The sequence below is a fragment of the Lepidochelys kempii genome, chromosome 2 (assembly GCF_965140265.1).
Source record: "Lepidochelys kempii isolate rLepKem1 chromosome 2, rLepKem1.hap2, whole genome shotgun sequence".
Classification (NCBI taxonomy): Eukaryota; Metazoa; Chordata; order Testudines; family Cheloniidae; genus Lepidochelys; species Lepidochelys kempii.
In genome coordinates, this window is record NC_133257.1 from 16,685,704 (window position 1) to 16,709,788 (window position 24,085).

The following is a 24,085-nucleotide window of genomic DNA, read 5'->3' on the forward strand; positions in this document are numbered from 1 at the left end:
TTGTCAATAATGCAGAAAAGGCAGAGGTATTCAATAAATATTTCTGTTCTATATTCAGGGAAAAAGCCAGATGACTTAGTTACATCATATGATGATGACTGATGATGATAATACACTTTCTATTCCAACAGTAATTAAGGAGGATGTTAAACAGCAGCTACTAAAGCCAGACATTTTAAAACCAGCAGATCCAGATAACTTGCATCCAAGAGTTTAAAAAGAGCTGGCAGAAGAGCTCTCTGGACCATTAATGTTGATTTTTCAATTAGTCTTGGAGCAGTGGGGACATTCCAGAGGACTGGAAGAAAGCTAATGTAGTGCCAATATTTTTAAACGGTAAATGAGATGACCCAGGTAATCATGGGCCTGTCAGCCTGGTATCGATACCAGGCATAATAATGGAAGAGCTGACACAGGACTCGATTAATAAAGAAGTAGAGGAGGGTAATGCAATTCATGCCAGTCAAAATTGGTTTATACAAAATAGATCTTGTCAAACTAACTTGATATCTTTGAGATAACAAGTTTGTTCAATAAAGGTAATAGTTAGGGCCCTGTGAAAATCACAATTTCATGGACTGCATAGAAATTGTGATATTAGCCCAATACCACGATTTTTCCAACACCAGTCAGTCAAAAGCAGGCATTCACATGTGCTGGTCTCATGCTTTATGTCTTCATGCTGGAGCATCAGTTCAGGGGGGCAACTCAGCTTGGAACCCATGTTATGAGCCACACCAAGCACAAGCCTAGTATGCATGGATGCCTACTTCTGCCTCCCCGCTGAGGCCACAGCTGCTCACATTCCAAGCAGCGGTAGCAGCACTGACTACTGCCCCTCACATAAAAGCAGCTGCGGAGTACACCTCTCCCTCCCCAAAACACCCTGCTGCTCTGACATGACACTGCCATGGTTCCTGCTTCTGCCTCCCCAGTGTTGGAAAAATTGCAGCACTTAAGGCGGGTGGGGTGGGGAAGGGAGCACTCAGCAGCTGGTTTGAGGCAAAGGAATGCAGCAGTGACCTTTCACTGACTACATTCCATGCATACGTTGTTAAATTCAATACTTTATCCATGACACTGCAGTGAATTTTCTAAAACAAATCTGTGAATTTCACAGCGCCTTAGTAATAGAGTTGTAACATACTTGGACTTCTGTAAGGCATTTGACTTGCTAACACGTCATTTTGATCAACAAACTAGAATGGTACAAAATTAACATGACCCACATTATAAATGGTTTTAAAATCCAGCTGATAGGTCTTAAAATGTAACTAAATGGGGAGACATCATAAAGTGGGTGTGTTTCTAGTGGAGTCCTGCAGGGATCAGATCTTGGTCATAAGCTATTTAAAGTTTTCATTAGTGATCTTGAAGAAAACATAAAATCATCACTGACAAAGTTTGCAGATGACACAGAAATTGGACGGGGGTGGTAAATAATGAAGAGGACACATCACCGATACAGAGCAACCTGGATGCAAGCAGAAAAATGAACTTTCATACAGCCAAATATAAATGCATGCATCTAGGAACAAGAAGCGTGGGCCATGGAGGCTCTCTACTGTGAATTGTTTAAATCAAGATTGGAAGTTTTTCTAAAAGATCTGCTGTAGTGCAAACAGCAATGAATCCAGGGTAGTCCTATGGCCTGTGTTATACAGGAGGTCAGACTAGATGGCCGTAGTGCTCCCTTCTGACTTTATAATTGATGAAATCTCAGGACTAACCCAGGGATCAGAAAATACCATCTCCTTGCGTTAAAACACAAGGTGGTGGTGAAACTCCAGCAACACAGCCACAGAGCTAGGACTGAAATTTGATAGAATTCTAATTACTGTAAATTATCATATTACCCAGACAAATACAAAATCCGTATCCCAAGTTCAGTACATCACAGCCAACCATGCAATCTGTGTTGGGACAAGGCCAGCTGGCTATAGAAAAGTAGTGGGAGATAGATATATTAGCTCCAGGCTAAACAAATCCCTGGTACCAGGTTAAGTGAAATGGAAGCTGCTCCAGGTCAATTAAGACACCTGGGGCCAATTAAGAACTTTCCAGAAGGCAGGGAGAATGCTAGGTTGATTGGGACCCTGAAGCCAATCAGGGGCTGGCTGAAACTAGTTAAACGCCTCCCAGTCAGTCAGTCAGGTGGGTGTGCATGTCAGGAGCTGTGGGAGGAAGTTGCGCCGTTGGAGAGGCTGAGTAGTACACACCATATCAGGCACAAGGAAGGAGGCCCTGAGGTAAGGGTGAAGTGGAGCTTGAGGAAGTGAGGGCTGCTGTGGAGAAAGTAGCCCAGGGAATTGTACATGTCATGTTTCTAAAAGGTCAGCTACCATAGCTGATGCTATTAGAGTCCCTGGGCTGAAGTCCGGAGTAGAGGGTGGGCCTGGGCTCTCCCCACCCAACACACCTTTGCCCCCTGATTAATCACTGAGACTGGGAAAGGAACAGAGACTGTGCAAGGAAGGATAACTTCTCCTCACCTCCCTTGCTGGCTTATGATGAAAATGGCTCAGTAGACTGTGACCCCTGTCTCTAGAGAAAGAAGGGTTATGTGGAGGGTCACAGTGAGCCTCTGAGGCTAGTGAAACGCGAGACCCATGGAGGCAAGGACAGAGTTTTGTCACAAATCCAATTGGGGGACACAATGTAACTGAGAGCAAAAAGGTCCATTCTGGCCTTAAAATAAATTTCAGATATAAAATTGAACTGCTTGTGAACAATCTTCAGACCCAGAATTATTTGAAGAAATTCTTTGGTGAATAATTCTGAACAATGGATACATTTAAACAAATCATAAGTAGCTCATGGACAATACGTGAACAGGGAAAGAGTCTGCATTCACTGTATAAATTATTTCCTACAAACTATTTGCTCAGCTCGATGTAAAAATATAATTAGTATTTCACTGCAATGCCTTTGAAACCATTTGACATCTTCCAGCCAATGTATTCCTCAAGCAAAAACAGAGCTGTCTCACAGACAGTCACCTGACGCGTCTTCGCTCCTGATATCCATCAAAGTGACTAGCACCCGCATACTACATTCTGTAGTTGTAACATCTACTTACATAATATTAATGCAGAAACTAGACTTATCTTAGGGGATGCCTGAGTCTGAGGTCTCCATGGGAGTAGGAAGCTGAGACCTTTCTCTTTGCATAGTGACAGGGGCTGGGCTTGCCAGGTTCATGCTCCTCTCTCACTGTGGATGAAACGAGTTTACTACCTCTGCAGCTGGTGCCATATGAGCTGAGTTTCATGAGATGACTAGGTTGCTAGCTATCAGATGTGGTGTTCTTCAGTTTCTATCCATCTCCATATTTTGGTGGCTTTTAAATAGAGATGGTTGTCATCCGTTTATGATGTGGGCTGGTCTTTATTCCCTGCAACCTGATTCTCCCACCAGAGGGTATAAGCGATTCCTCTTGAAGTCCATGGGCTCAGGGGTAGGCTCTTATGTTGCTGGTCAGGCAATCCCCCTTGCTCCCCTGCAGGGTTTGCCCACATTGCTGGAGCCTAAACAGCAGAGAGTGCAGCTGCTGCTAAGCTTCTACTCCCCATCCCACCAGGTGGGTAGGAAGTGGCAGGCCCAGGCAAGGAAATGGCACCCTGTCCCCCCATCAACATGCCAGCTTGCAACCCAGAGCCAGCCCGGAGGAAGCACCTGCAGAAAGCTGGTATAGCTTACTTCCCCACGGGAGCAAGAGTGCAGCATGAGATAGTTTCCCCTGGGGTCAGCATATAGTGCCTGCCCTACTCCTGGGGCAGCACTGGTATGTTCTGCCTCTTCCTCTGGCTGGATTGCCAGGTGAGAGAGCTGCTTCCACCCTGAGGAGGGAGAATGAGGAGCCTGGAGGTCAAGGCTTCCATCTCATACTAAAGAGTCCCCTGAGCTATCGAGTCTCCCAAGGGAACTCTCTCATAGTTCACCCACCTCTGGTGTTAGAACCCAGTGACCATGGCACAGGGCAGCTCCTCCTGGAGCTGGATTGGTGGCCTTGTAGGGATTGCGGTCTGTAACTCTTGCTTACCAGCTACCACAAAGCCCTTCCCAGGGGTCCTCACCACCGCTCCAAGGGCTTGGAGCCCATTCCATAGGGTGTAAAATGAAAACACAGGCAATTGAGGAGAGTAATCTCGAGGTGATAATTACATGTATCTGGGATAGGAAGCTGTAAAGGAGCACACATAATATCATGTGGTAGGAGTCACATCATGGAGACTTTCTTCTCCACGTACAGAGTGTGACAGAGGCTTTTACCTCCCCTTAGCCTGCCTGCCAGTAAAATCCAGGTATGTAAGTCAGCCTCCACTATTTAGAGCTCGGGCCTTTGCCAAGGAGGAAATGCTGTACTGTGGTGAGGAGAAACAAAAGCACAGTTTGAAATAATGTCTGATTTAGATGAGAGACTGCAGCCTTATGCTGTGATCGCCTCGAATCGTGACTTCTCAGCTCCCACCAGGGAAAGCCGGCTGTGGAGCTGGGATTCAGTAGATGGTGCTTTTCCCTCTGAGTCATGGCGCCAGAGCGTGCGGGCAGTGCTGTCTTTCTGAGACCTATCTATGGATGAAAAGTGCTATGTAGGAGTTTAAATAAAAGATGATTATTTCGACGAAATGGTTGGAATATCTAACTCAGGGAACAGCCCCTGGGGTACCTTATTAAAGAAGCCATAATGAATGTGGCCATCTCTGGCCAGGGTGAATAACTTGAAATGATTAGAGTCAGAGACAGTGGTGCACCCACAGGATGATTATTTTCTCTGATAATGTCCTTTGAATCCTGGTGTCAGCCGTAAAAGTCTTTTAATAAATCTTTTCACTATAATCCATTAAAAACATAGCTGCATCTCGTGGTCTTCAAGCATGGATCTCTAGTGTCTATGCCTTAATGTAGCCCTGGCCTTGCTCCCTTTAAAGGAGAAAGAAACAAGGACCCCTCTTAAAGGGGCCTACAGATGATCCGAGCAGGATCTTATTATGACTTTCTTACCGAAAATATGAGAATGAAATCTCTTTGGGGATTAATTTCATTAATTAGAATCATAGAACCATAGGGCTAGAAGGGTCATTTTGTCTAATCCCCTGCCAAGATGCAAGAATGAAACAATACATACTCTGTGTGTATATGTGGAATATACCTGGGGGACATGAAGAATAAGAAACAAATGTCAGGAATGGACGCTTACACTTTATGATACCTGAACAGCTTCAGTCAGCGGGAAATCAAGATGTTTCCAAACTCTGGATGAGGAGCAATGCATTGAAATGTGAACTGCGCAACTGCCAGTGTAGTGCAAAGAGAGCACACTGAGAAGGTGTCAGTGTTGTTATAATGGTCCACTACAGACTATAAGCCTGTAGACTTGAATGAAACATGCTCAGTAGGTACCTGTGTTTTAAAAGCATTTTGATCCAGCAATTCTACATTTATTGCGCACAGCTTAGCAAATATTACTTCCAGAAACTTCCAGGTCCAGAACAGGGTGTGGTAGTTACGAGACAAGCCCTGTTGTTGGTCAGAGGCTGTATAGACATTTTCACTGTGTGTAACCCTGGAGATGCCAACTTTCTATTTGCAGAAAACCAAACACCCTTTCCCCACCCTGCCCCTTTTCTGAGGCCACGCCCCTGCTCACTCCATACCCCTCCCTCCAACACTCGCTCTCCCCCACCCTAGCTCACTTGCTCATTTTCAGCAGTCTGGATCAAGGGGTTGGGATGTAGAAGGGAGGCCTCTGGGCTGAGGCAGAGGGCTGGGGGTGTGGGAGGAGGTACGGGCTCTGGGCTGGGCATGTGGGTTCCAGGATGGGGCCAGAAATTAGCTGTTCAGGGTGCAGGAGAGGGATCCAGGTTGGGCCAGGGGGTTGAGGTGCAGGGGAGTGAGGGCTCTGGGGTGGGGCCAGGGTTTAGGGTGCAGGAGGGGGCTCTGGGCTGGGGCAGAGGTTTAGGGGTTCAGAGTGCGGGCTCCAGGTGGTGCTTACCTCAAGCAGCTCCCAAGAAGCTGCCGGCATCTCCCTCCAGTTCCTAAGTGAGGGCGTGACCACGTGGCTCTCCGCGTTGCCTGCGCCTGCAGGCACCACCCCCTCAGCTCCCATTGGCCATGGTTCCTGGCCAATGGGAGCAGCTGAGCTGGCGCTGGGGATGGGGGCAGCGTGAAGAGCCCCATGGCCATCCCTCTGCCTAGGAGCCAGAGGGAGATGCCAGCAGTTTCCCAGGGGTAACGCGGAGCCGGGTAGGGAGCCTGCCTGCACCGCTGACCAGACTTTTAACAGCCCAGTCTCAGTCCTGACCGGAGCCGCCAGGGTCCCTTTTCGTCCGGATGGTCCAGTTGAAAACTGGACGCCTGGCAGCCTTATGTAACCTACCTGGCAGGTCCTGCACAGTCACCCTTTGAGAGCTGAGCCAGTCAGTGAGCAAGGGCTATAAATAGATGAGTTAAAACAGTGCTGTGGACGCAAGGATTGATTAATACAGGAAAGATTTGTGTTTGCTGGGTACCAATGCCTGTACCATTTTGGATACAGGTGAGTTCTAGTCCAGCTTTCTTTACTAAGGAAGCCCTTCTTTAGGGTAACGTTTGGTCCATTGTCGTGTGTGTTACTGACCTAGAGGGAGACCTGGGGTGTGGGGCGGGGTAGGGGGGAGCATCTGTTTCCCCGAGAGGTTGCAGGGCCTGTGGAACTTATCTTTAGTTATGAGATCATTGCTGCAAGCTCCGATTCAGTCAGAGAGAGAGAGAAGGGGGCAGCACTTAGTGAGATGAGGTTTGTGAATTCTTGCTTGACTTAGCTGGGCTTATGGGGAGAAGACGGTGCCCAGTAGAGCAAGAGTCTTGTAAAGATCCAGGAAACAGATATTTTATATGCTGATCCCAATCCCTCTACCACTTCGGATACAGGCTCCTGACCCCTATTTCCTCAAGGGTTGAAAGGACCAGCGAGCTACTGACCCAAGGGCTGGAATGCTGCTGGCCAGGGCTGCCACAACAGGGGCGGCCTAGGACATCCCCCTTTTGAAAGTGGACGGGCCTGGCCCGTCCACCTTTCACCATGGGCCTGGCCCCCTGCCCCTCCTCTTCCCCCTGAGACCACACCCCGAAGCCAGGCCGGAAGCTGGAGCCCGGCCCAGGTAAGAGCTGCCCAGGCAGCTGTGGGGAGCTGTGGACCCTCCACCTGACCCGAGGGGGCGGGGGCCGAGAGCAGTACCCGGCCCGTGTCCCTGCCCCACAGACTCCTCATGAAGGGCAGATGGAGGGTCCACAGTTCCCCACAGCTGCCCGGGTGGCTCTTACCATGGCCCAGCTGCAGCTCTTCGGTCCCCAAAGCCCTGCCCCCTGGCCACATTATGCACACTGAGCAATCATCTCTGAGAGAAGAGCAGAGGGGACGTGTTTTGATGTGTGTTGTAAAGTACAGAAAATGTTATGCTGGAAACTTATATTTGCATATACTCAGAGGTAAAAGTGGGCCGGTATGGCTTACCAGTAAGAAGTGGCTGCCAGTACCAGCCCGTACACAGCCAACATTTAAAATCACTGCCCCTTTTGCCACCCTCCCCCCAGGGCCGGCAAAAGGGGCAGCTGCCCTGGAGCTCGGCGATTAAAAGGGGCAGTTGCCCTGGGCCCTTTAAATCGCTGCCGGAGCCCCAGGCAGCATGGAAGAGCTGGCTGGGGGAGGCTGACCCCCAAAGCCCTGCCCCTTCTGGAGGCCCAGAGCCGGCCCTCGTACCAGTAAGTCTTTTATATTACTTTCACCCCTGGATATATATAACAGAAACAGAAGGGGGAAGTCTGTATAAGGAACACCAGTAGATTTACTGCCTAATAGCTTTTGTTTAAAAGTTGTTCATAGTATTCCAAACCCTATTTACAATGTTTTATGCTACTTGCAATGTGATTGTGTACATTATGTATCTGTTTTACTAAAAGCAGGTGTATGGTACTCCCTCTGAAAACAACAGGGAGCTAATAATATCTGTTGGCCAGGAGTTCATGTACAGTAGCCCTGAGATTTAACTCTGTGTTAAGCTGTGATGGAGTGGGAATTTTCATAATATTTTATATAAATGTTGTGCATGCCTCAGTTTCCGCTATGTGGTGCATGGTTACCTAGGTGATGGGAAAAGGTTGTTTACTATTTGCAGAGACCCAGAGATTCTGGATGTGACTGATGACTAGCTGCCTGGGCCCCATGCCCATGGAGAGTCCAAGAAGACAATGGCCATTCCAATTGCCCGGACATTTGGCACCTACCAACTAACCACCAGGGATGGCCCACCTGCCTTAGGAAGTCAGCCACTGTGACCATCTGGAGGACAAAGGACTGAGGAGGAGGCAGGTGAGTTGTTAAGTGTGGGCTGCTGGAAGTAGGAGAGGCTCCTGGTCTGGGACTAAGGAGGGATCAGAGGGCTCTGGGTTGGGGACTGACCGAGATGGATTATGCTGTAACCTTCTGTTCTCTGTGTTAACTAAGGACTTTCTACACTGTGTTCCAGACATCTAATTAACTCTTGTGTTTTACAACGCTGGCTGAGAGTCACTCCAATTTAAGGAAGTTGAGGGTGCATTGTGCCCTTTGGGTGTAAGTGTCTCACAGGTGTCCAACTCGGGTAGACTCACTGAAGGGAACTCCTGGTGTGAACCAGGGGTCCTGAAGGCTCCAAGGTTCAGTCCCAGGAGGTGGTGAAACCAAGTGGCTGATCCTACTGAAAGAATGTGATCCCAAAGGGGCTGGCATAATGAGGGGGTCCTCCCTGAGACAGTTCCAGAGTTGTTCAAGTGCACCGGCCCAGTGGATCCATGACATGCTTTCTGAAAAGTCCTGAAAGAAGAACTCTGGCCTGTGCTCTAGCAAAGAGTTAATCTGAGCTGCAGGAAGAAGGGGAGTGTGATAGTCACACAGAATATTGGAGTTCAGTCTCCAGGCCATTCGATCACTGGCCCCACGCAGGCCCTGTCAACAAAGGGGCCACTTGTGCTGGTGGTCTTGTAACATGGACACCTGCTCATGAGAAACTGGACAGACACCAACTCATTTAATCTGAAGCATCGAACAACTCACTAGTTAGGGCAGGAACAAGCACTGTCTGACTCATGTGCATAACCTGCCTCATTCAAGACCCCATCTCTGCCATACGCTGGTAAAGCCAAGGCCGCACATGAGTTTGCAAAGTGCTCTTGGGTTTTTTCAGGTGAAAGGTCCCTTATAAATTATCTTCCCAATAATGGCAGAACAGCACATGCAGGGTTATGGCGCTGACACAAATGATTGTGGCCAGCTTCCAACAGGGATTATAAAGAATCAAAATTTTATAAGGGTGTTCCTAAAACAGTGACTTATTTCATCAAGACAAAGTGGGTGAGGTAATATCTTTTATTGTACCAACTTCTTATTTTATAGATACAGTATTATAAAACTCTCTTTAGCCGAGTCTCCTCTTCTCAAAAATGAGTATTTCATGTAATTTAGATGAGAACACCCTACCTACCACAGCTGATGGAGTCTGGTGTTTATATTTGTACTAGAAATGTTTCAAAAATGGTACTGTGTTTAACATGGCAAGGTATGTTCCTATGTATTGCTTGTCTCTGGTGGAGACAGTAGGTCTAGGATATGCCCTTTGGGACACAGTAGGAAACACATACCTGTGATTACTCAACCAGCCACTGAGTGTCATCTTTGCTCCACTGTCCTGGCTGAAAGGGCACCTGTAAAACAGAAAAAACGGTTTTGACCCTTAGAGAAAGCTTGGATATAACAACTGCCAGGTGTTAGGAATGTAGTTGTGGCTGTGTCGGTCCCAGGATATTAGAGAGACCAGCAGGAGTCCAGAAAAAGTCATGAGTTAGGCACATTCCTAGCTGCAAGTCAGATGGCTCTAACTCCACCACCTTGACCATCTACGGCACAGCCTCTCTGATCTGCAGATTACCCCCGACACACGATAGGCATCCAAACCTGAACCGTTGAGAACATGCTATTCCTGGATATTTAAAGGGCTAAATTAATCTCTGATGTGACTCCATTAACATCAATGGTGTTACATTAGGGCTGGATTTGACACAAGAGCTGACAGAGCTGGTATGAAACCAGATGGTCTTATTTCCCCTCCCCCACACCTGCTTATTTAACTGCTGCCTCAGACACAGTAGTTGGTCCATTTCTTCCCCCAGTAATTGATTCAATATGTTAATTACCATGTAAAGGTATTCCAGCTATGCTAATTTAGAGTGCTTTGGTTCACGGCCCTTTGTGCTTGCAGCTGACACAGTCTCAGACAGCATTACTGTCTTATTTTCCAACGAATGCTGACCTATTTTCTCGAGCTTTTCTCTGCCAAGGCCAGATCATAGGCCATACTGGGCTATTGATTTTTTCAGGCAGAATTCCCATTAAACTCAGTGGCACAACAGGGCCCTGGAGAGCTGTGGAGCACCCCATGAATATCGCATTGACTTGAGTGGGAATTTGCATGCTTAGCACCTCTCACATTTTGGCCACATCACCTTCCGATACAGGAAGGTAAATGACCACATGCCTACATTCAATACTACAAGTAGTCCCATTGACTCTAATGCCTTCTCTGGAACTACTCAAATGCTTACGTACCTTCCTGAATTGGGGCTTCAGTAAACAGAGGTTTCCCCCAGGATTTTAGATCAAGCAAGAGTGCTGGGATGTGGACTTACTGTGATTGGCTGATGTGGATTAGATTCTTACATTGTTTAATTTGACAATGCCTTAAGCCGGAGTGCTCCCAGGAAAGAAACAGAAAGATCTCCAAAGGCTTTGTGTGGACTTTCCCATCTTGTAGGGTGCTAGAGCACAGGTTGCAGCCTGAACCCAAACATCTACACTGCAGTTAAACAGTCCCTTAGCCCAAGCCCCACGAGCCTGAGTCGGCTGGCATGGGCCAGCCTTGGGTGTTTTAATTGCAGTGTAGACATACTTTGAGTACCTTGAGTGTCTCTTTAAAGCATCCCAGTTACCTCCCACTCTCTCTAGAACAGCCTTGTGTCTTTTACCCTTCAGACAACAGTACTAGTATGAAGAAGCCACACTGTATGTAAGGGTCCAAATAACCATGTTTACAAAATATATAAAAGATGCAAACCTGGTGAGAAATTGGGCAGTGTTTTACAGTGTTATTTAGGTTTCAGAGTAGCATCCGTGTTAGTCTGTATTCGCAAAAAGAAAAGGAGTACTTGTGGCACCTTAGAGACTAACCAATTTATTTGAGCATAAGCTTTCGTGAGCTACAGCTCACTTCATCGGATGCATTCAGTGGAAAATACAGTGAGGAGATTTATATACACACAGAACATGAAAAAATGGGTGTTTATCATGCACACTGTAAGGAGAGTGATCACTTAAGATAAGCTATTACCAGCAGGAGAGTGGGGTGGGGTGGGGAGAACTATCATTTTGTAGTGATAATCAAGGTGGGCCATTTCCAGCAGTTAACAAAAACGTCTGAGAAACAGTGGGGGAGGGGGGCGGATTAAACAGGGGGAAATAGTTTTACTTTGTGTAATGACTCAACCGCTCCCAGTCTCTATTCAAGCCTAAGTTAATTGTATCCAATTTGCAAATTAATTCCAATTCAGCAGTTTCTCTTGGAGTCTGTTTTTGAAGTCTTATTGTTGAAGAATTGCCACCTTTACAATCATAGAATATCAGGGTTGGAAGGGACCTCAGGAGGTCATCTAGTCCAACCCCCTGCTCAAAGCAGGACCAATCCCCAATTAAATCATAGAATCATAGAATATCAGGGTTGGAAGGGACCCCAGAAGGTCATCTAGTCCAACCCCCTGCTTGAAGCAGGACCAATTCCCAGTTAAATCATCCCAGCCAGGGCTTTGTCAAGCCTGACCTGAAAAACTTCTAAGGAAGGAGATTCTACCACCTCCCTAGATAACGCATTCCAGTGTTTCACCACTCTCCTAGTGAAAAAGTTTTTCCTAATATCCAACCTAAACCTCCCCCACTGCAATTTGAGACCATTACTCCTTGTCCTGTCCTCTTCTACCACTGAGAATAGTCTAGAACCATCCTCTTTGGAACCACCTCTCAGGTAGTTGAAAGCAGCTATCAAATCCCCCCTCATTCTTCTCTTCTGCAGACTAAACCATCCCAGTTCCCTCAGCCTCTCCTCATAAGTCATGTGTTCCAGTCCCCTAATCATTTTTGTTGCCCTCCGCTGGACTCTTTCCAATTTATCCACATTCTTCTTGTAGTGCGGGGCCCAAAACTGGACACAGTACTCCAGATGAGGCCTCACCAATGTCGAATAGAGGGGAATGATCACGTCCCTCGATCTGCTGGCTATGCCCCTACTTATACATCCCAAAATGCCATTGGCCTTCTTGGCAACAAGGGCACACTGTTGACTCATATCCAGCTTCTCGTCCACTGTCACCCCTAGGTCCTTTTCCGCAGAACTGCTGCCTAGCCATTCGGTCCCTAGTCTGTAGCGGTGCATTGGGTTCTTCCGTCCTAAGTGCAGGACCCTGCACTTATCCTTGTTGAACCTCATCAGATTTCTTTTGGCCCAATCCTCCAATTTGTCTAGGTCCCTCTGTATCCTATCCCTGTCCTCAGCATATCTACCACTCCTCTTAGTTTAGTATCATCCGGAAATTTGCTGAAAGTGCAATCCACACCATCCTCCAGATCATTTATGAAGATATTGAACAAAACCGGCCCCAGGACCGACCCTTGGGGCACTACACTTGATACTGTCTGCCAACTAGACATGGAGCCATTGATCACTACCCACTGAGCCCGACAATCTAGCCAACTTTCTACCCACCTTATAGTGCATTCATCCAGCCCATACTTCTTTAACTTGCTGACAAGAATACTGGGGGAGACCATGTCAAAAGCTTTGCTAAAGTCAAGAAACAATACAGCCACTGCTTTCCCTTCATCCACAGAACCAGTAACCTCATCATAGAAGGTGATTAGATTAGTCAGGCATGACCTTCCCTTGGTGAATCCATGCTGACTGTTCCTGATCACTTTCCTCTCATGTAAGTGCTTCAGGATTGATTCCTTGAGGACCTGCTCCATAATTTTTCCATGATTTTCTTTCGGTTATTTAGGAGTCTGTAACTCATTTAAACACCAACCAAGAACCAATATATATGTTTTACACTGATTGTCCTTCATCACCATAATATCTGAGAACCTCATCAGTCGCTGGATGTATTGGCAAAAAGAAAAGGAGTACTTGTGGCACCTTAGAGACTAACCAATTTATTAGAGCATAAGCTTTCGTGAGCTACAGCTCACTTCCTCAGATGCATATCGTGGAAACTGCAGCAGGCTTTATATATACACAGAGAATATGAAAAATACCTCCTCCCACCCCACTGTCCTGCTGGTAATAGCTTATCTAAAGTGATCATCAGGTGGGCCATTTCCAGCACAAATCCAGGTTTTCTCACCCTCCACCCCCCCACACAAATTCACTCTCTTGCTGGTGATAGCCCATCCAAAGTGACAACTCTTTACACAATGTGCATGACAATCAAGTTGGGCTATTTCCTGCTCCTCAGACAGAGACAAACACCTACAAGATCTCTGTCAAGCTTTCTTACAACTACAATACCCACCTGCAGAAGTAAAGAAACAGATTGATAGAGCCAGAAGAGTTCCCAGAAGTTACCTACTACAGGACAGGCCTAACAAAGAAAATAACAGAACGCCACTAGCCGTCACCTTCAGCCCCCAACTAAAACCCCTCCAACGCATTATTAAGGATCTACAACCTATCCTAAAGGATGACCCAACACTCTCACAAATCTTGGGAGACAGGCCAGTCCTTGCCTACAGACAGCCCCGCAACCTGAAGCAAATACTCACCAACAACCACATACCACACAACAGAACCACTAACCCAGGAACTTATCCTTGCAACAAAGCCCGTTGCCAATTGTGCCCACATATCTATTCAGGGGACACCATCACAGGGCCTAATAACATCAGCCACACTATCAGAGGCTCGTTCACCTGCACATCCACCAATGTGATATATGCCATCATGTGCCAGCAATGCCCCTCTGCCATATACATTGGTCAAACTGGACAGTCTCTACGTAAAAGAATAAATGGACACAAATCAGATGTCAAGAATTATAACATTCATAAACCAGTCGGAGAACACTTCAATCTCTCTGGTCACGCAATCACAGACATGAAGGTCGCTATCTTAAAACAAAAAAACTTCAAATCCAGACTCCAGCGAGAAACTGCTGAATTGGAATTCATTTGCAAATTGGATACTATTAATTTAGGCTTAAATAGAGACTGGGAGTGGCTAAGTCATTATGCAAGGTAGCCTGTTTCCTCTTGTTCCCCCCCCCCCCCAGATGTTCTGGTTTAACTTGGATTTAAACTTGAAGAGTGGTCAGTTTGGATGAGCTATTACCAGCAGGAGAGTGAGTTTGTGTGTGTATGGGGGTGGGGGGGATGTGAGAAAACCTGGATTTGTGCAGGAAATAGCCCAACTTGATTGTCATGCACATTGTGTAAAGAGTTGTCACTTTGGATGGGCTATCACCAGCAGGAGAGTGAATTTGTGGGGGGGGGGGGTGGAGGGTGAGAAACCCTGGATTTGTGCTGGAAATGGCCCACATGATGATCACTTTAGATAAGCTATTACCAGCAGGACAGTGGGGTGGGAGGAGGTATTGTTTCATATTCTCTGTGTATATATAAAGCCTGCTGCAGTTTCCACGATATGCATCTGAGGAAGTGAGCTGTAGCTCACGAAAGCTTATGCTCTAATAAATTGGTTAGTCTCTAAGGTGCCACAAGTACTCCTTTTCTTTTTGCAAATACAGACTAACACGGCTGTTACTCTGAAACCTGGATGTACTGGTTTTTTTTTGTGTTTACCAGGCTTTCCACTGCATTTTCCTTGCTTTAAAGTACCACAATGGACATGGGCAGCTCTCTCACATACACTAATATCTTCCTTTCATCCCTTGATGATATTTGCCAAGTTACAGATACTCTCCTGGGTGTTGCTGGGTTAAGGAATATTGATATGGAGGAATTGAAAACATGGAGTGCTGAAGGACCAGGAAATACAGAAAGAATTAATGTTGTTATACTGAAAGGTGCTACTGGGCTGCCATCAGGTGAATCCAAACACAGAGTTCATCTGAGCCACTGGGTGTGTGGAGCACTCTTTCAGGCACAACGGAAGGAGCAATCAAGCCCCTTTATGTGGTAAAAAAAGCTGCAGATAATGGTAGCAGCTACCCAAAGCAATAGCCTTCATGGCATGCCTGAGCTAACTCAGATTAAAATGGATTTTCCTTGTTGCAAAGGCAAGTTCTAAGACATTGGTGGGAGCTGCTTGTATGTCTGCACTGCGGTTGGAAGGTGTGATTGCAGCACATGTAGATGGACATAGCTGAGCTACTTAGCTCTAGTTAGATCAAGCTTGAGTAATAATAGCAGTGAAACCCTTGGCAGCACAGGCTAGCTAGACGCACCCAACACCCTAGGTACATACTCAAGCAACTAGCCAGAGCTGCCACGACTTCGCTGCTATTGTTCCTCAAGTTAGCTTCAATGTAGCTAGATCGACACCAGCTCAGGTATGTCTACATATATTGCAATCACACCTCCTGACAGCAGTGAAGATAAACTCTGTGTGTGCTGGAGGCAGAAAGCCAAGAGAAGCAGCTGTGAGTGTGACCCTGAGAGGAAGCAGAGGGACAGAGCTTCTGGGGCACTGAGGATGCTGAAAAGGCAGATTTAGGGATTTCTGACCAGGGAAACTGCTTGCTCTTGGTTGTTGCTACTATATTCAGGAAACAGAATTTCCAGGGTTTTGGGGGAAGAGGGTTGTAAATAAGATTACACTGAGAATACATTTGACTTGCACCATCAATTTCTTTTCCTAATGGGAACAACCCTACAAGGCCCCAAAGGTTGCACAGGGAAGAGTTTCTGAGCTCAGGGGCTCCCCTGGCCATACACCTCCTGAACACCCATCAGCAAGTGCGCGGCCACTGCCCATGCCCACAGGAAGGGGGAACCTAGGGGCTGACCCTCTGGCTCTGCAGGGGCAAGCCTCCTGCCTGCGCCTTCCAGCCAGGGCTGACAGCTCCGGGCAGCATTGCCCATCTCCCGCCTGGCTGGTCAGGGGCTCTAGCCCCCAGCTCACCCACACTCCCCCCCGCTCTGGCAGCCAAAGCCCACCAGCTTGTAGCACTAAGAAGTTGACCCCCTGACCACAGCACCCTGGACGGTCGCCCACCTTGCCCACCTGTAAGGCTGGCCCTAGCTCAGGCCAAAGGGGCAACAATATGCATTCAAAACATGCATATTCTAGAGAAAAAGCACATGTGCGAGTGTGTGTGGGCTGTCTTGTCACCAGTTGACCATCTTCCATATACTGCCATCACAGGAAGTTTTACTTTGTATATATGTGTGTCTGGAGTGGGAACCCATACATGGCATTCTGCAGCCATGGAGATAAGACATTTTTGTCTCTCTTATTTTAGAATCAGTCAGAAATACAGAAACCTTCAAAATTTTTGTAACCCAGCATCCACAGAGCTGGGTTTTCTATGTAATGTCAATGGATAGATGGCTTGTGTCACTGTGAGAACTATAGCAGGATTACTAAATACAATCCCACTTCTTAATTATGATACTGAACAAAACTAAATACTAGTTCTTTTCAAATCATAAATACCATACAGACATGTTGGATTTTCTTTTGTTTGGATTCAAGCTAACTTATGTTGTATGTATTTTTCCCTTATTCTTAACTTCACTTGAGTTGGCAAGAATTTCTTTGCTCATGTATTTGCTGTAATTGTTCTCATGCAGCAGAGATAGAAATCATTAGGTTTATGTTTGTAAAAATACTGAAGTGAAGCAGTTTTAACCCCATGAGCCAAAAGCTTGGATTTCATGACAGTGCCCTAATGAAAAGTGCATTAGCATGTCCAGCAAGAGCTTTGAATTTATAGGCACCAAGGTCCAGATCCTCAATAGTATTTAACGAGGAGTCCGGTGGCACCTTAAAGACTAATAGACATATTTGGGCATAAGCTTTCATGGGTAAAAAACCCCACTTCTTCCGATGCATGGAGTGAAAATTACAAATGCAGGCATAAATATACTGACACATGAAGAGAAGGTAGTTATTTTACAAGTGGAGAACCAGTGCTGAAAAGGCCAGTGGTATTTAGGCCTCAACTCCCATTGAAATCAGTGGGAGTTCGATGCTTAAATACCATTGAGGATCTTGGCCCAAAGGACTACAAGAAAAAGTACAAATCCTTCTCGTTGTCTTATCAATAGAAATAGTGAGAGGGTATTTTTCAGAAGTTCAGTGGTTTATATTCTATAGAGTCAAATCCTGCTCCCACTGAAATCAGAATTTCTCTCGAGACTTAACTGAAACCAGTACCAGGCTACTAATGAGCCTGATCTGAAAGCACATCAAAGTCAGTGAGAGTCTTTCCATTGAGTTACATGCTTTGAACCTGATCCAAAGCCCATGGATCTCTCTGGTAAAAATAGAACTGGCTATAATTTGGCTATCAACGTTTGAGAGGAACTTTTGAATGCATGGAAGGAACAGCAGGAGGAAGGGGATTAGAAGTAAATGAGACTTGGATGCCTACATCATTCAGGTATCAGAGGGGTAGCCGTGTTCGTCTGGATCTGTAAAAGCGGCAGAGAGTCCTGTGGCACCTTATAGACTAACAGACTTATTGGAGCATAAGCTTTTGTGGGTAAATACCCACTTTGTCAGATGCATGTAGTGGAAATTTCCAGAGGCAGGTATGCTCCAATATGTCTGTTAGTCTATAAGGTGCCACAGGACTCTTTGCCACTTTTACATCATTCAGAAATTTCCTAAGGGGCTTTTCCCCTTCATTTGGGAACTGATGAACTGGTATCATAAGCAATAGTCTGTCCTTGCTCAGCGCACAAATTTGCCTTGGATGTCAGTGGGAGTTTTGAGCATCTATCATAGGTAGGTGCAGCGTATCCAGTATTTTCTTACCAGGAGTCTGATCCAAAGGCCATTGAAGTCAATGGAAAGACTCCTGCTGATTTCAGTGCATTTTGGATTAGGCCCTAGGCCTGTTAATGTTTATATATGTCATGTATTACCTTAGCTGTATCATAAAAACTCAAGTTAACACACTGTGGCCTATTATTCAGGTTTGCCCTGGAGAACGTCAAATGGAGGATGATTTACAAGCCATTCACTGTCACTTACACTGCAGTCTATAGTCTCAGACATTTGTGAAAAGAAAAGGAGTACTTGTGGCACCTTAGAGACTAACCAATTTATTTGAGCATAAGCTTTCGTGAGCTACAGCTCACTACATCGGATGCATACTGTGGAAACTGCAGAAGACATTATATACACAGCATGCAGTTGATAGATTTCCACTCCATACGGCTAAATGCAGTGCCTTGCATAATGACAGGTTTCAGAGTAGCAGCCGTGTTAGTCTGTATTCGCAAAAAGAAAAGGAGTACTTGTGGCACCTTAGAGTAAATAAACCAATTTATTTGAGCCTAAGCTTTCGTGAGCTACAGCTCACTTCATCGGATGCATCCTGCATGCTGTGTATATAATGTCTTCTGCAGTTTCCACGGTATGCATCCGATGAAGTGAGCTGTAGCTCACGAAAGCTTATGCTCAAATAAATTGGTTAGTCTCTAAGGTGCCACAAGTACTCCTTTTCTTTTTGCGAATACAGACTAACACGGCTGTTACTCTGAAACCAGACATTTGTGAGAGTCACAAACACTTTGGGACAGCATGGTTCCAGTCCATTCTTGCTAATGGCACTGTAGATGCACTTTGCACCCATTCTACATACAAAATGTTGTAGTTGTCCTATTCAAGTCATTTGTCAGTTTCTGCTTTGCCTTTCAAGTGTTTCAAAAGCACAGGATATAAGATCAGCAGAGGGTCAGGTTTTAGTCAGACAAATTTGTGAGCTATATTTATTCTTTTTTTTTTTCTTCAAAAGAAACCCCTAACTACACTAAAGGCCACTTTCTACTCAGGTTTATCCCTGACATTAATGGGGTCACATGGGGTGGGAAGCCAGGGAACAATTAGACCCTAAGATGCTTCATGCAAAAATCAGACTTTGATCCCTGAATCCCCAGATGTGTATTTTTCAAAATGTCTTTTTATTATTGGTGCACTTAAAAAGAGAACAGAAACATCTTTACGTTCCACACAGTGGCAGCAAGATAAAAACAAGAACAGTCTGCAAGTTAATATGGCAAATAAGTCTATTGTTTTTTTGTTGAAATACAATACTGGTGTCCACGTCTTACAGATATCTTTTTTTTAGTGTTGTGTGGTAGGCAAGGTGCTTCAGGGAACTGGATCTCTTCCCCCTTCCCCAAAGATATTTTGTTGAAGGTTTATGTGATAGGGTGTACCAGACCCTTTGAGGACCTTCAGAAGACTCTGCGGTCCTGCCACACCCAGTCCCAGAGAGGAGCAGAAAAGAAGTCCTCCAAGTGGCCTAGAGTGGTTGCAGGACAACTGCCAATGAGGGAGGCCACAGGGAGCTGCCAATCAGGGCCCAGAGTGGAGAATCAGCCTTAACACCCTTTATGTAGACCGGAACTTCTGGACCATAGGGGATGATTGATGACCATCTGTGTTTACTGCACTGGAAAAGTGCATGATGCCAGGATTGTCTGATAAACAGACATCTACGTTCCTAAGCAGGCTGGAGCACTAATCACAACGTATGATGTCACAAACAATTAGTTACTGTCCCACCTGTTATTGTGGGGGACCCTGCATACCCCCTTTTGCCTTGACTTATGAAACCATACCCAGATCAGTGAGGCCCTGGCAAAAGAAGGTTTAATTACACTCCCAGCAGGGGTAGCATGGGGGTTGAATGGGCATTTGGCAGTTGGAAATCCTGTTGGCAATGTCTACAGACCTGTCTGGATTCCAATATGATAATGCTGTCCTCAGTACTGTGGCTTTCTGTGCTGTTCACAATCTCTGTGAAGCCAGAGGTGAGCCACCCACCCCTGAATGGGCTTATGCAGTGAGGGGCTGCTGAACCAGTCCACTCAGCCAGAAAGAGCACCTGCCACAGGTGAAGCTGGATGTACCCAGGCAACAGAAATCAGGGATGCTCTGTGCTCCCACATTATGGACTTGCATGGCCAATGGAAAAGGAAGAATAGTGCCTTTCTGAATGTGCTTGTGTGTCGGGGGGGAGGAAAAAGGGGTTGTTGATTGCTTGGGGGCTGTGTCTGCAGTGCAAAATGATAAGGCTTGAACCCTGGGTTCCACCTTGGCTCAGGCTTGGACCCTCCACCCTCGCAAGATCCTAGAACTCTGGGTCTAAGAGATTTGTGTATAGATGGAAGTGAGGTGTAGGGCTTGAGTCTGAGTCTGGTGGCAATGTAGACATATTCTATATGGCTAAACCTCTAGTTGGATTTGAAAATCACAACCAGGGGAAGGGGCATTTTGAAAATCACCTAAGTAGGTCCCAAAAGTCAATGGGCTCATGCTCTTACACATGCCCATTTATAAATTCTGGCCTAAGTGACTTGCCCAGTGCCACATTGTAAGGGTAGTGGGATTAGAACTCAGGAATTCCAGCTTCCAAGCCCTAGGCTCAATCCATTACACTTGCAGTCAATGCAGTTTGCAGCTACTCTACTTCAGCATCATTATGCTGCAGATGGAAACTATGAAGCACAACTGAAGCAATTAGGACTAGCTCAAGTTTCTCTGACTTGCATATAAATGTGCAATGTGTCCCATTAAGGGTTTTACATTAATGCTCATGCAGTTTCATGATTAGAACAATTTATTGTGCAGACATTCCACTTTTAATGAATAGTGGTGGTTATAAAGAATGAAGGCTTAACAGGGAGAGAGATGGAAATATTTTTTAAAAAAGTCTAGTACAGTCAAATGAGCTGCTCTGAGAGTATCTTTAAACTGCCCTGCCACTTACCTCCGTGATGAATTGCTGGGAGCACCATATCTAGGCCCAGAATTATTTTAGACTCTGATGGCTCAGTCCCTTGAGGCCTTATGCTAAGTTATGGGCAGTGGTTCGGAGGCTGTCTATGCTGTGATAAAGTACCCGCAGGGCCAAATCTCAGAGTCCAGGTTAATTGACTTGGGCTCAGGCTGCGGGGCTAACAATAGCAATGTAGATGATCCTGCTCAAGCTGGAGCCTGGGCTCTGAGACCCTCTCCCTCCTTGCCAGCTCTCAGAGCCTGGGCTCCAGCCCAGGCAGGCATGTCCACACTGCTATTTTTATGCCCTGCAAGCCCAAGTCATTTGACCCTGGCTCTGAGACTTGGCACCATGGGTCTCAAAAGCACTGCCCCTAACTTGACTGCAGGGTTTTCTTTGCTGTGTAGACACCCAAGGAGGCTGGACCAACTAGTGCTTGAGCTTAAAGCCATTTCACTTGTGAGTTCATGATGGCCTCAGAGGACTAAGAGCACCCATTCAGCAAAGGGAGTAAGTCACAGAAGAATCATAGAATATCAGGGTTGTAAGAGACCTCAGGTGGTCATCTAGTCCAACCCTCTGCTCCAAGGCAGGACCAACCCCAACTAAATCAAAAGTCCTATTGAAGTTAGTGGGATTTAAGCATGTGCTTCCGTGATCTGCTGAACTGGCATCCAAAATCTCATTTTGCTCTACAGCAAAACATCTGGGCTTGGGATTTGGCTTCCAGTCTAGTCCAGAAAGGCAAAGATTTTATCCTGGAGGGGGTCATAGGGTAATTTAAACAACCTCAGTCTGAGATAACATGGAGTTAAAGAGCTTCAAAGAAAATGATTTTAAAGATGACCCACAAATATCTTTTGAAATGAACTAAATATATATTTTAGCTGCAGAATGTCCCAAGTGGTCAAGGACATGAGGGAGCATCCAGCATCTACATGGGGTTAAAGTTACCCACTGGCTTTCATTTCAAGTCCTATCAGAGCTTCAGACAGCTAACCCCTGCTTCACTTGATGTCCCAGCATGCATCAAGATTTTTTATAAGTATTGTAGATCCCAAAGACCTAAATTGTTATGGCTCACCAGATTCTCTGGTCTATCAAGGCTGCTGTCTGCGCTCAGCAGCCTTAAAGCCATTTGAACTGGCCAGTGGAGATTTCTTCCTTTTTTAATGAACCCTCTGATAGCATAGGGCAGCCATAATGGTTCCCATGCCACTCACCCAGAGTAGGGGTGCAGACAGAGAAAAGAGGCATGGCCAGGGCAAACCTATGCCCTCAGTGTTCTCTGGCTGTGAGAATGGTCCTTTGGGGCCATAGGAAGTCGAGCAGAAGGTAGTGCAGCCCACAGATTGTTCTACTTTATGCTGCAGGATGGCCCAGGAGCCGGATGGGCTCCAAAATCAGGGGCCTGCAAGAAAATTGGGGGGGGGGCTAAAGGAAATCAGATCTTCAAAAGTGCACCATATACTTAAAAATAAAGCAAGCAAACAAAAACCTGGCCAATTCCTTGACTGTTGCGGCTATGGAGCCCCCTGGATCATGGTGCTGGCCTAGAGGCAATGTCATAGCATGGCACATGCAGTGATCACAGCCCCCAAAGAATGTGGAGTCCCAGCTGTGGGGGATGTGAAGGGGAGGGGGGAGGTTGATTTTAAAATCCTTCATATCAATTTGATCAAATCAATAAATGTCAAATCCCTCCCCCAGGTATATCTCCTCTCCCTTTCAGCAGCAGATATTCAGCAGCCAAAAGATGTATTTAGTTCATTTAAAAATATTTAAGTCCCGCCCCTTACCCCTTAACTATATAGGAAAGCTGTATTTTTCCCATACCCTTCATAAAGAAAGAAGAACAAGGAATCAACAGCAGCTGTTCAGTACAGCGGTATGTGATCACTGCATTGAATCGGCTGCAGCAAAGAAATTAAACTAATAATTTTATTGTAATAAAATAGTGGATGCGGGATGAGGAAGGATCATTGGCTACTGCAGCTGTACCCAATGCAGTACCATTAACAGGAGCTCTGGAGAGATTCCTGAACAGCCCTTGCCGCTAATAGTGCTTTGAAGAATGGAAAACAATGAAGAAACAAGGGCTTCTTGTTCCTCCTCCGCTGAGCGTGGATACTGAAGAGCTGCTACCTGTAGTGCAGTGCCATCTAATGGAAACTTTGTATAACTGCAATGTGACCTCAAGCAAACTCAAAAGGAGGCTAGGTAGGGGCTTTGGAATCCCACAGGAGCCCTAGTATTGTCTGAAACTTGGTCTACCCTTAAAACTTACACCAGGGTCGCTTTGTCAGTCAGGAGTATGAAAAGCCACACCCCCTGCTTGACACAGCTTTGCTGACAATACCCCCATCCCGTAGATGTAGCTATGCTGACAGAGGCAGGCTTATGGTGTAATATAAGAGGCACTTACACAGATGTGGGACCGTCATCTTTGTCAGAAAAACAGCAGGCTGCCTCTTCCGCCACTTCATTGTCAGAAAGCTTTGCCAGAAAGCTTTACACCTGGAAATAGTTAAAAAGCAAGCCTGGAAAGGAAGATGTTAGCTCTTGGTAATCGGAGCTCTGCTACTTAAGCTTTCTGTACTGAAGATTCAACTGAAAAGTCGAGGCGCTCATCGCCACAGTGTGATAAAAATGTGCTAAGATGGCAGTGGAGGCTCAGGACATGGAAAAACATGCTAAAACAAGGGCTTGGGTACACTGGAGTATAGAACCAACTGTGCCCTGAACATTTCAGAAGCCAAAAGGGGGAAGTTCATCTTCAGCTGATGGCTATTGTAGAAAATAAGATTCCCCTTCCTGCTGAATCAGTGTGTCAAGGATGATGCTGTATAAGATGAAAGACCAGGCTGTGGGGGGGCGGGAAAATAAGTGGTGGTACTCCCTCAAACTTCACCCACAACCCAAGCTCTGGTCACAAACAAAGCTCCATCCTCTCTCGTCGGCAAAATGAGATGGCACTCACAGCAAATTGAACAGATGTTCATCATGGTTGTCCCGGTCCTTTGATCAGCAGTTAATGAAAGTGATGTTTAACTTG

At 46.1% G+C, this 24,085-nt stretch overlaps 1 long non-coding RNA gene across 1 annotated transcript in view; it reads right to left on the reverse strand.

Annotated features, from left to right (window-relative positions):
* Positions 1-24,085, reverse strand: part of LOC140906351 (uncharacterized) — an 81,480-nt gene that overhangs the window by 34,928 nt on the left and 22,467 nt on the right. The window contains exon 3 of the long non-coding RNA XR_012157076.1: positions 9,658-9,720. This is a non-coding gene — a long non-coding RNA (uncharacterized lncRNA). The remainder of the gene's footprint in view (positions 1-9,657; positions 9,721-24,085) is intronic.